The 10,465-nt window shown below is 42.8% G+C and overlaps 1 long non-coding RNA gene across 1 annotated transcript in view; it reads right to left on the bottom strand.

The window, feature by feature from the left end:
- LOC142018454 (uncharacterized) overlaps nucleotides 1-9,189 on the bottom strand; it is a 35,548-nt gene extending 26,359 nt beyond the window's left edge. The window contains exons 1-2 of the long non-coding RNA XR_012646829.1: nucleotides 9,011-9,189; nucleotides 3,946-4,011 (exon numbers count right to left, since the gene is read on the bottom strand). This is a non-coding gene — a long non-coding RNA (uncharacterized LOC142018454). The remainder of the gene's footprint in view (nucleotides 1-3,945; nucleotides 4,012-9,010) is intronic.
- Nucleotides 9,190-10,465: the final 1,276 nt, after the last annotated feature.

Here is a 10,465-nt window from a genome sequence, read left to right on the forward strand (position 1 = left end):
GGTATAATTTTCTGCCATGGTGTGTATCAGTATTTTTCTTAATTATTTCTGACATTTTAGCTATTACTCCCTGAGCTTTCTCAAATGAATGAAATCAAGAGAAAAAATGGTTTACATGCCACAGATAAAGAAATATATCTTCTTTAAGTAATTCCCAGTAGAAATCTGAGAAATCTTACAGGGTCAAGAAAGATGCAAGGTAGTGACATTTATTTCCCATACTGTATTGGTCATCTAAACTTAGAAAAGCAGTGGAAGCTAAGAGTCTGACCTGTTTCTCCGTAGTCTAGAAGAAGTGGAAACAAAGGCAGCCTCAGAGAGGAAAAAGTGTTGCTCAAGTTAGTAACATCTGGAAGCTTACCTTCCTAATGTATCTTATTTCAATGACGGTCAATCCCCAAGCTGCCTGCACCCTACACCAGCTCAGTGTCCCTTCTGTTCTGTTCTTGGAAATTGTTTGCCTCAGCAACAACCAACCATGAAGCTGAGGTAATAGGAACAGTTATTTACATGAAATCTAGTGCCAAAAGATCAAGACACCCAGGAGAGGGGTGCTGAAAACTTCCCACATTAAATGCTATGTGAATGTAACAAACATGTCTGCTGATTACCAGCTTATGGGAGAGTTTCTTTTTGGAGGCTGTGAGGATTCAGCAACAGCACAGGTGAAATTAAAAGATTCTCCAGAGGATGGTTCTTAGTCATGGTTTCTAGTAGAGTTTTAACCCAGAGATGTCAGAGGGGTTAAGAAGAGACCCATGGTATTGACCTTGCAGACACTATGTCTAGATGGCCCCCTAACCTCAAAATAAGCTTTGCACTGTGCAAATTACATAACTTATTTTGAGTAGATTTTGAAATAGGCTATTTTGACATGCCAAAATTAAGCACTATTTCAACGCATCCCTGTATTCCTCCTGCGATGAGGTGTACAGGGGTGCCAGAATAGCACACCTGTTGTCTTGAAAACTGTTTTGAGACAATGGGTGTGTTGCATAGACACGGGCAGCTATTTTGGGATACCTTTGTACCCTGAAATAATGCCTGCTGTGTAGACATAGCCTCAGAGACCATTTGAAACAGATATGATGCATAGACCCAACACGTAGTTACCAAAGACACTTTCTGCTCCAGGTTGCCTCTCCAAGCCCACCCAAAACTACTGATAACTGCTGCAGAGCACCCAAATCATTACACAAAGAATTCAAATCCAATTCACAGATCCAAAGCAACTTTATATGCAGCCTTCTCACTCCCTCCAACTACTCATATGATTCTCTTAAAATCTACAGCCCCTGCCCCCTCCCACCCCATTTCGTTCTCTCAGATGTAATGATAAATCAGATGCGTGCCACTCTGTGGAAGGTAATATCAATGGGTGTGTATGAATCACAACTCAGTCAAAGTAATGTTGATAAAACAGACACACTGTGTGCCTGAGATTTGTTCTATATTCACAGCGTGACTCAAAGATAACCTTCAGTAGGGTGGTCACAGAGAGGTAGCCATGTTAGTCTGCATCTTCACAAACAAAACAGCTGCCCTGTAGCACTTTAAAGTTTAACAAAATAATGTATTAGGCAATGAGCTTTCGTGGGACAGAACCACTTCCTCAGATCTGAAGAAGTAGGTCTGTCCCACAAAAAACTCATCAGCTAATAAATTATTTTGTTAAAGCACTACAGGACTGCTGGTTTGTTTTAGTAGAATAGTTTGTCCTTTGAAATTTTTTATTATTATTATTATTAGTGTGTTGTTTACATGGTGGCCTGATTTTAAGAAGGAATTTGTTGATTTCCTCCAAGGGATAGGAGAGAAAGGGTGAGTGATATTCATGCTCCAGCACTCGTTCCAGGCTGTTTAATCTGTCAAGACTACTAGGCCATGGTTTTGTGCTTTTATGGGTTTTTGTTATTCCTGACAATCCCATTTCTGTTGCGTAATCTTCATGGCAGCATCTAGTGAGACCAGAACAGAACACCTAATAGTGAATGAATACAGAGTGCCCTGAGCTGTCACATTGCCAGTTGCATTATTTTTGCATCTTTATGGCACAAGTTGGGCTTCTAGGTGCTGAAAAACAGACAGCCCAACTCAAATTTGTTATATGCACATGTTGGTTCTCTGTAGCCTTCCCCATTGCTAAAGCACCCACCATGCCCTTGGGTTGGATTTCTATACACCTCTTTGTGAGTGGGGGATGAACCTCAATCATTTATTTTAATGACAAATTGCAATGTAAAACTGTGGCCTGTGTTATGGCTGTGCAGGTTTGTGCACATTTTGGGAGTCCTTGTAATGTCTAGAAGCTGGAATGGCCCCTGTGCAGTAAGTGAGTGGTTATAGCTGACTACGCTTCAGAGAATGGCAGTGTCCTATTGCTGAGTCAGCATCATTGATCGTCTAAGGCATTACTCTGATGTGGAACAAAAAGCATGTTTTCACACAAAGCTGCTCAGCACCTTCTTTCCTAAGTATGTAACCACTCATCCCCATCACCCAAGATGCTCACTTTGAGTGCTGAGTAACCGTATTTCACTGGGTGTGATTAGTAGGCATGTCCTTGAGGTTAGAACAACCCATGGTGAGCACCTTGAACAACTGAGCCAAAGGAGAATACAGTCCTTCTGAAATGTTGTACTTAAGGAATCACTTCAAAAGCATGGCTAAAATAAATAAAAACAAGGTGCTGGAATGAACGTTTGAAAACTCTCCCCTCCAAAAAGTTCTGCCCAAATAGCCTGACAATTATTTTCTGATTTACTCAAAAGTGTGTTAGAAGCATTCTCACAGTGGGGTGGAATCTTGCCAGAACTTGGAATGGTTTGGTTTTGCATTCACCACTGGCCTGATTCTGCTTCACTGAAGTCAATAGTGTCTTTCCTGTTGATGGCCAAGTAACTAGTTACAGGGGAAATGTTTAAAATCACCCTCTTATAAGGAAGCTTGTTGCAGTGTCTGAACTAGCCCCTATGTACTACTTGAGGGGTTACGGCTGACTACAGTGTTGTCAAGGGATACCTTAGAGCACATGGTTATTATACTACAAGTCAGGAATATTTTGAATGTAATGGTAAGGTGCTTTTGTCATGATGACAAATGGTTAACCAGTATTTAAAATCTAAGTCCTAATCATTCAGAACCACAAGAACAAGCACTGGTGTCAAGAGCAGCAAGACTTAGTGCCCATATCATTTTGCAAAGGATTTTGAAAAAGAGAAATTAAACAAATTGATTCTATGTAAATCCAAAGATTGAAAGTGTATAAATGATTAAAAATCACAGAGAAAGCCTCTGAGGGCATGTACCAAGAAAATGCATGGAAGATATGTCCATTAAATTCAGATTTTAACGTTATTGTAATTCTCATTTTAAAAACTTTTAGAATTCAAACACTGTTTCTGTACTTCAAAGATAATGAAAGAGCCAAAAGACAGAATCTAATGTAGGTGGCCAGTAGAAAAGATCAAAAGTTGGCACAAAATTAAATTCCTTATTGATACAGTTTTTCAGATTTATTTAATCTCTTCAAGAACTATAGTGTATAACATTTGGTAAATTTGGTCAGACATTTCAGACAATGGAAAATATTGGACTAGCTGATTAAACTGATTAAGACTCAGTCATGAATTGGCATACAATCCTTATGGAAACAAGATCTTGTCTTATGCCACTTATTATCTATTGCAGGCACAATACTAGAGTGAGTTTGAGGGAGAATACTAATAGTGTTCTTGACACTAAAGGCAGACCAAGAAAGGTTTTAAGGCTTGCCTGAAAGAGAAACAGCCACTGTGTTTTGCAATTAAAATCTTGGACACCTTGTCTCTCCTACAAAGAAGGGAATTTTACATTTAACCTATTTTGAGAGTAGTTTTTACAATGCATTAACCACATTATATGTATAATGGATGAAATTAACAAAAAGCATAAACATTTACTCACCACCAGGCAATAGGCCAACTCAGACAGTTGAAAATGTGCAATGGAACTGGGAACCTTGGGCAAAACCTAAGATGATAAGAAATGTGTAACCAACACAGGAAATAGATAAGGACCAGAATGATCTACAATAAGGGCAAAAAAGGGTATAATTAATCCTAAATCACAGGGGAAGTAAAACCATTGGCAGGCTGGACGCAGACTGTTGGAAACTACAGGGAATGTCTTCTGCAGCTGTTGGTAATTGTACGCTTCTCTGTTTATGTGCTGTCTTTACCAACTATTTGATTAATAAATCTAATGAAAGTTGATTTATCTGTTGTTTTTATTAAACTAATTCCGGATGGAAAGAACACTGCTCACTAAACATATAATCACAGTCAAAATTCCTACCAATTATTGGCTACTGGATGGAGAACTTATTGATCTCTATCATTGGCTATCAACAAATGGTACCTGAAAAGGATCCTTAATAGGCAACTATTGATTGGTCTGGCAGGGTGGAATCACAATGCACCTTCCAGGAATTGGACTGAATAGTGGAGAGAATCGGTCTGTGACTGGGATGTTCAAGTACATAACATGCTGCAGCAGTTCTTTTGGCTTCATTAGAAACACACATATCAGAATATATATAATGAAAAGGTTAACCAGAAAGTACAGGCAAACGGAAGCAAAGTGCAACTTTGGCAACATGCTGCACATGATAATAACAGAATCATCCAATGAATGATAAATATAACTGTTCAAACTTTATCCTCTTTTTATTAGCCACTAACTGAAATATAAATATGGGGTTTTCTTGTTTCTTTAGAATAGTATTTTACAATGCAAATTAAATAGTAATAGGCAACCTTCCTTAATTATTTGATTTGTATTGTTTAATTTTTGTTTTTGTTGTCTTTGATGGCAGACATCTGTTATAAGTAAGGTGACCATCCATCCCACTTTTCCTTGGACAGTCCTGATTTAAGCTGTCCTACAGGTGGCCTGACTTTTTAAAGAAAAGGTGCAAATTGTCCCACATTCCGTGGTGCTCTGTTCCCCAGTGCCTGGTGTCTCAGGGCAGCAGCCTCTGCTACCAGGGAGTCCCACTGCAGGGCAGTTGCCCAGCTCCTTGGCACTCTTTGCCTTGGGGCAGAACCCCCACTGCCAGGGAGCTCCTCTGTGGGGAGGCTGCCCTGTTACTTGGTGCCTTGGGGAGCTTCCTCCTGCTGCTGGGGAGCTCCTCCATGGGATGGCTGCCTCCTTCCCTGGTGCCCCATTCCTTACTGAAGCAGCTCCGGCTGCAGGAAAGCTCCTCTATGGGATGACTGACCTGTTCCCTGGCTCCCTCTGCTGGGAGGCTGTGAAGCCCCTATTCTCAGCACCTTCCACTGCCAACAGGTTGTAGAACCCCCATTCCTAGTGCCAAACCATAGAGCAGCAGCCTCCATCACTAAGGAGTCCATCAATGTGAGAGCATCTCTGGAGGTGAGTGTCCCATATTTGCTACAGGGCAAAGTGCTCACCCTAATTATAAGTATCGGAGGGGTAGCTGTGTTAGTCTGGATCTGTAACAGCAACAAAGGGTCCTGTGGCACCTTATAGACTAACAGAAAAGTTTTGAGCATGAGCTTTCGTGAGTACAGACTCACTTCATCAGATGCTGGTCTTGGAAATCTGCAGGGCCAGGTATAAATAAGCCAGAGCAAGGGTGGGGATGACAAGGTTACTCAGTCAGCAAGGGTGAGGCTTACTACCAGCAGTTGATCTGGAGGTGTGAACACCGAGGGGAAGCTGCTTTTGTATTTAGCCAGCCGTTCACAGTCTTTGTTTAAGCCTGAGCTGAGGGCGTCGAATTTGCAGATGAATTGTAGCTCAGAAATTTCTCTTTGGAGTCTGGTCCTGAAATTTCTTTGCTGTAGGATAGCTACTTTTAAGTCTGCTACTGTGTGGCCTGGGAGATTGAAGTGCTCTCCTACGGGTTTTTGTATATTGCCATTTCTGATATCTGATTTGTGTGCGTTTATTCTTTTACGTAGAGACTGTCCAGTTTGTCCAATGTATATAGCAGAGGGGCATTGCTGGCACATGATGACATAAATTATATTGGTAGATATGCAAATGAATGAACCCACGATGGTGTGGCTGATCTGGTTAGGTCCTGTAATGGTGTTGCTGGTGTAGATATGTGGGCAGAGCTGGCAACGAGGTTTGTTGCATGGATGGGTCCCTGAGTTAGAGTGACTGTGGTACGGTGTATAGTTGGTGGTTAGGATTTGCTTCAGGTTGGCAAGTTGTCTGTGGGCAAGGACTGGTCTGCCTCCCAAGGCCTGTGAAAGTGGGGCATCATTGTCCAGGATGGGTTGTAAATCCCTGATGATGCGCTGTACAGGTTTTAGCTGAGGACTGTAGGTGATGGCTAGTGGTGTTCTGTTGGTTTCTCTCTTGGGCTTGTCCTGTAGTAAGAGGCTTCGTGACACACGTCTGGCTCTGTTGATCTGTTTTTTCACTTCCTCAAGTGGGTATTGCAGTTTCAAGAATGCTTGGTAGAGAGCCTGTAGGTGCTTGTCTCTGTCGGAGGGGTTGGAGCAAATGTGGTTATATCTTAGTGCTTGGCTGTAGACAATGGATCACGTGGTGTGTCTGGGATGGAAGCTAGAGGCATAAAGGTAGGCGTAGCGGTCAGTGGGTTTACGGTACAGGGTGGTAGTGATGTGGCCATCGTGTATTAGCACCATGGTGTCCAGGAAGTGGATCTCCTGTGTGGACTGCTCTAGGCTGAGGTTGATGTTGGGGGGAAAGTTGTTGAAGTCCTGGTGGAATTCCTCCAGAGTCTCCACCCCATGGGTCCAGATGATGAAGATGTCATCAATGTAGCGTAAGTAGAGATGGGGTGTTAGTGGACGAGAGCTAAGGAAGCGCTGTTCCAGGTCAGCCATGAAAATATTGGCATATTGAGGGGCCATGTGGGTACCCATAGCTGTGCCACTGATTTGAAGGTATATATAGTCGCCAAATCTGAAATAGTTGTGTGTGAGGATAAAGTTACAGAACTCAGCCATCAGATGTGCTGTAGCATCATCAGGGATACTGTTCCGGACAGCATTTATTCCATCTTTGTGTGGGATATTGGTATAGAGAGCCTCTACATCCATGGTGGCTAGGATAGTGTTTTCTGGTAGGTCATCCATGTATTGCAGTTTTCTCAGGAAGTCAGTGGTGTCTCAGAGATAGCTGGGAGTGCTGGTGGCTTAGGGTCTGAGGAGAGAGTCCACAATGCCTGAGATGATGGGGCGTCCAGGATTTCCAGGTTTGTGGATCTTGGGTAGTAGGTAGAATAGCCCCGGACGGGGCTCTAGAAGTGTGTTGGTATAAATCTGTTCTTGTGCTTGTGTAGGGAGTGTCCTGAGCAGATGGTGTAGTTTCTTAGTATATTCCTCGGTGGGATCTGAGGAAAGAAGCCTGTAAAATTTGGTATTGGAGAGTTGTCTGGAAGCCTCCTTCTGGTAGTCAGACCTGTTCATGACGACAGTAGCTCCTCCTTTATCTGCCTCTTTGATTATAATGTCAGGGTTGTTTCTGAAGCTGTGGATGGCATTGCGTTCCGCACGACTGAGGTTGTGAGGCAAACGATCTTAGTTAGAATATGAGTATTTATTAGTGACTGGTATCTGTCGTCAGGTGCATTAGAGCTCTATCACCTGAAACAGCAATAGTGATGTTTTTGCATAGTTCTATTACGAGGACCACCTGGATGAATAGGGATAGAGTACCTTGCATACTGGCTGCAGTCTCCAGCTGTGATCTGCCTCTGATGAATCCAGTAATCAAAGCAGGAGGTAGACAGGAATGTCTTGTCTTCACAGATTGGCTGCTACCACTGCTAGGCAGTTTGTGGCCATCAAATCCAACTGGCAGTATCCTGTGCTAGCATTTTTTTGATCCCAGAGCAAATCCCAAATACTTTCTGTAGGACAGGTGGATGGCTATGACCTTTAAGCCAAGAGCCAGGAACCAGTCTTAAGTGTGAAGAGAAGGAAAGAAGGTGACAAGTACCGTCATCCTGCAGAAATATTTGTTCTTTCTCCTCAGATGTAGGATAACATGAAGACCCTCTTTCTTCTTCAGGTTAAGAAAGTATGAGGAATACAAGCTGCCTTCTCTGCATTCCTGAGGAAACCTCCTCTATGGCTCCTAGATGAAGCAATGTGGTCATGTCTTTTTGCAGTAAACTCTTGTGAGAAGAATCCCTGAAGGAGGACAGGGAATGGGGTGGGTTGAAGAGAGAGTGCAGAGATGAACAGGATAGGCAACTATGTCTAACAGCCATTTGTCCAAGGGGGATATCACATCATGGCTCCCAAAGATTAGCTCCTGATTGGTGCTAATGTGGCTCCCAACACTCTCATCACATCTGCTATCTAGATGGAAGACAGGCAATAGAGAAGGAAGACTGGAGACAGCACCTCAAGTATCATGATTGTTCAGGCTGACATATATAGTATTTCCTGTGGAGGGCTGGAACATAAATCCCTCAGAATCTGAAGGTGGCTCTTGAATCCTTTAAAGGAGTGGAGGATTCTTTTAATAATTCTTTTCCTAAAAAGCTACATCCCTGTGACGGGACCACTGGGATGCAACCTGGGACAGCGAGGCAGCTGCGTGTCCTTTATTCACTATTTTAGGTTGTTTGTCACAATGACTTACTAGTGACAGGCAGCAACCCCCTCCAGCAGCTGATACCACTTAGTACAGTCACATGTGGAGCCTCACACCCAGTTAGATTGCATGAATGCTCCACTCATAAATCACACAGAGCAAGACAACAGGCAAATCCTCCGAGCCCCCAGCCTTGCACCCTAGGAATAAGCAGTCTTGCACCACTCAAGATCTTTTCTTGAACAATGCACCTTTATGAACTGGTTCACCACTTCATCAGTGGACAATGGACACACACCGGACTTTGTAACCTGAGCAGATTTGCCAAGCACAGCAGTCAAATTCACTATCAAGGATAAACATCAAAATAAGTTTTAAATATTAAGTGATTATAAATGATCGGCAAAAAGATCAGTGTGCTTACCAAAAGAAAAGAAAATATAAGCCTGCTGTCTGAACGCTTAATCCTATTAGACTTGGCAACATCTACAGTTTTTTCACTCTCCTCTGGCTATTGCAGGTTGGTTAGTCTTTCACATGCAGCCTTTTCTCTCTTAGTGCAGTGGACCAGTCTCTTTTGCTCCAGCTTTCTCCTAGCCATTGGCACAGACGGGGGAGGAAAAAAAAAGATGAAGCATGGGGACACTGTGTTCTGTTCTATGCACTTAATCTATGCGTTTGGAGAACATAAATCCAAGAATGTTTGGTGTGTATTGCTGAGTCACCAGGTAAGATTGAGCAATTCCCCTAGTGTGACCTTGTTCAAGTGAGTCATTGTACTGTAGCCCTCTTGCTGAACAGTGGCTGCTAATGGTTGTTTGACACCTGCACAGGCATTGGTTACCCCTGCTTATGTTCTTTGGGGAGCTAGCATTTTTCCGTTTATGAAACCCAGTGCCTCTCAGTGTTGGGAGCCGTGATTGGTCTCCTTCTGATGCCATCTTTTGTTCTTGCCCTTCTGTTGGGGTGTGAGAGCCAGTTCCACTGGTGACATCATCAGTGCTGGAGATGTGGCTACTGAGGCCAGCATCAAGTCTGTCAGTACCAATGCTGAATCAGTATGTCAGTGATGGTGGCTGCTGATGCTAAAGACCCTATTGCTGGCGTGGTCAAATTAAATTATGTTAAAAGAATTAATGACGATAAGGAGGGACTATAGACTTAGTCAAGAAGATGAGTCTGTAGTTCACAGAAAATTCCAGACGCTTGCCAGGTTTCCAACATACTGCCATGGGCAGTAACAGCAATGCAAGGTGTATCTCAGTCTTCCTGCCTTGTATGTCCAAGGAGCATGAGTTACCACATGGTGCATATGTGGCTCTGATAGAGATACAGAAAAAGCTAATCTCTTGTGCAAGGGGCACATATACATCTACAGAAGAAGCCACGCTGCTACGTACGCGTAGAAGAACCATATAATTTTTAAATATCACCCTCAGCTTTTTGCGAACAGTTCTGCAGCAGCAAGGGGGCAGTTAATATAGAAAATTCCACAGGTAGAGAAACATTGGCTAAATGTGCACCCATATATAAGATCTGAGAATATTCTTGCATGTGAATTTAGTGTTTGTGACAATTGTTGGATTTATAGCCCTAAAGAAGTGACCCCCCCCAACTATAACTTAGAGGACTATTCTGCTGTGGGAAATATCAGTATAAATTTCCTACTCTGCACTTTTAATGTGCCTGACCTAGAGGGACCACATCTAACAGTCTATTTCTCAATTCATTCCTCTGATGAGACCACCAAGAAGGGTGCCAGTTACTGTCAGCGTGGTGATGCTTTTGGAAAATGGACACATCCCTGTTGGGAAATGTACTGAGCCCACAAACTCATTTCATGTGTTGTGAGCCATTGAACAGAACAATATGTTTTAAA

This window comes from Carettochelys insculpta, chromosome 10 (assembly GCF_033958435.1).
Source record: "Carettochelys insculpta isolate YL-2023 chromosome 10, ASM3395843v1, whole genome shotgun sequence".
NCBI lineage: Eukaryota > Metazoa > Chordata > Testudines > Carettochelyidae > Carettochelys > Carettochelys insculpta.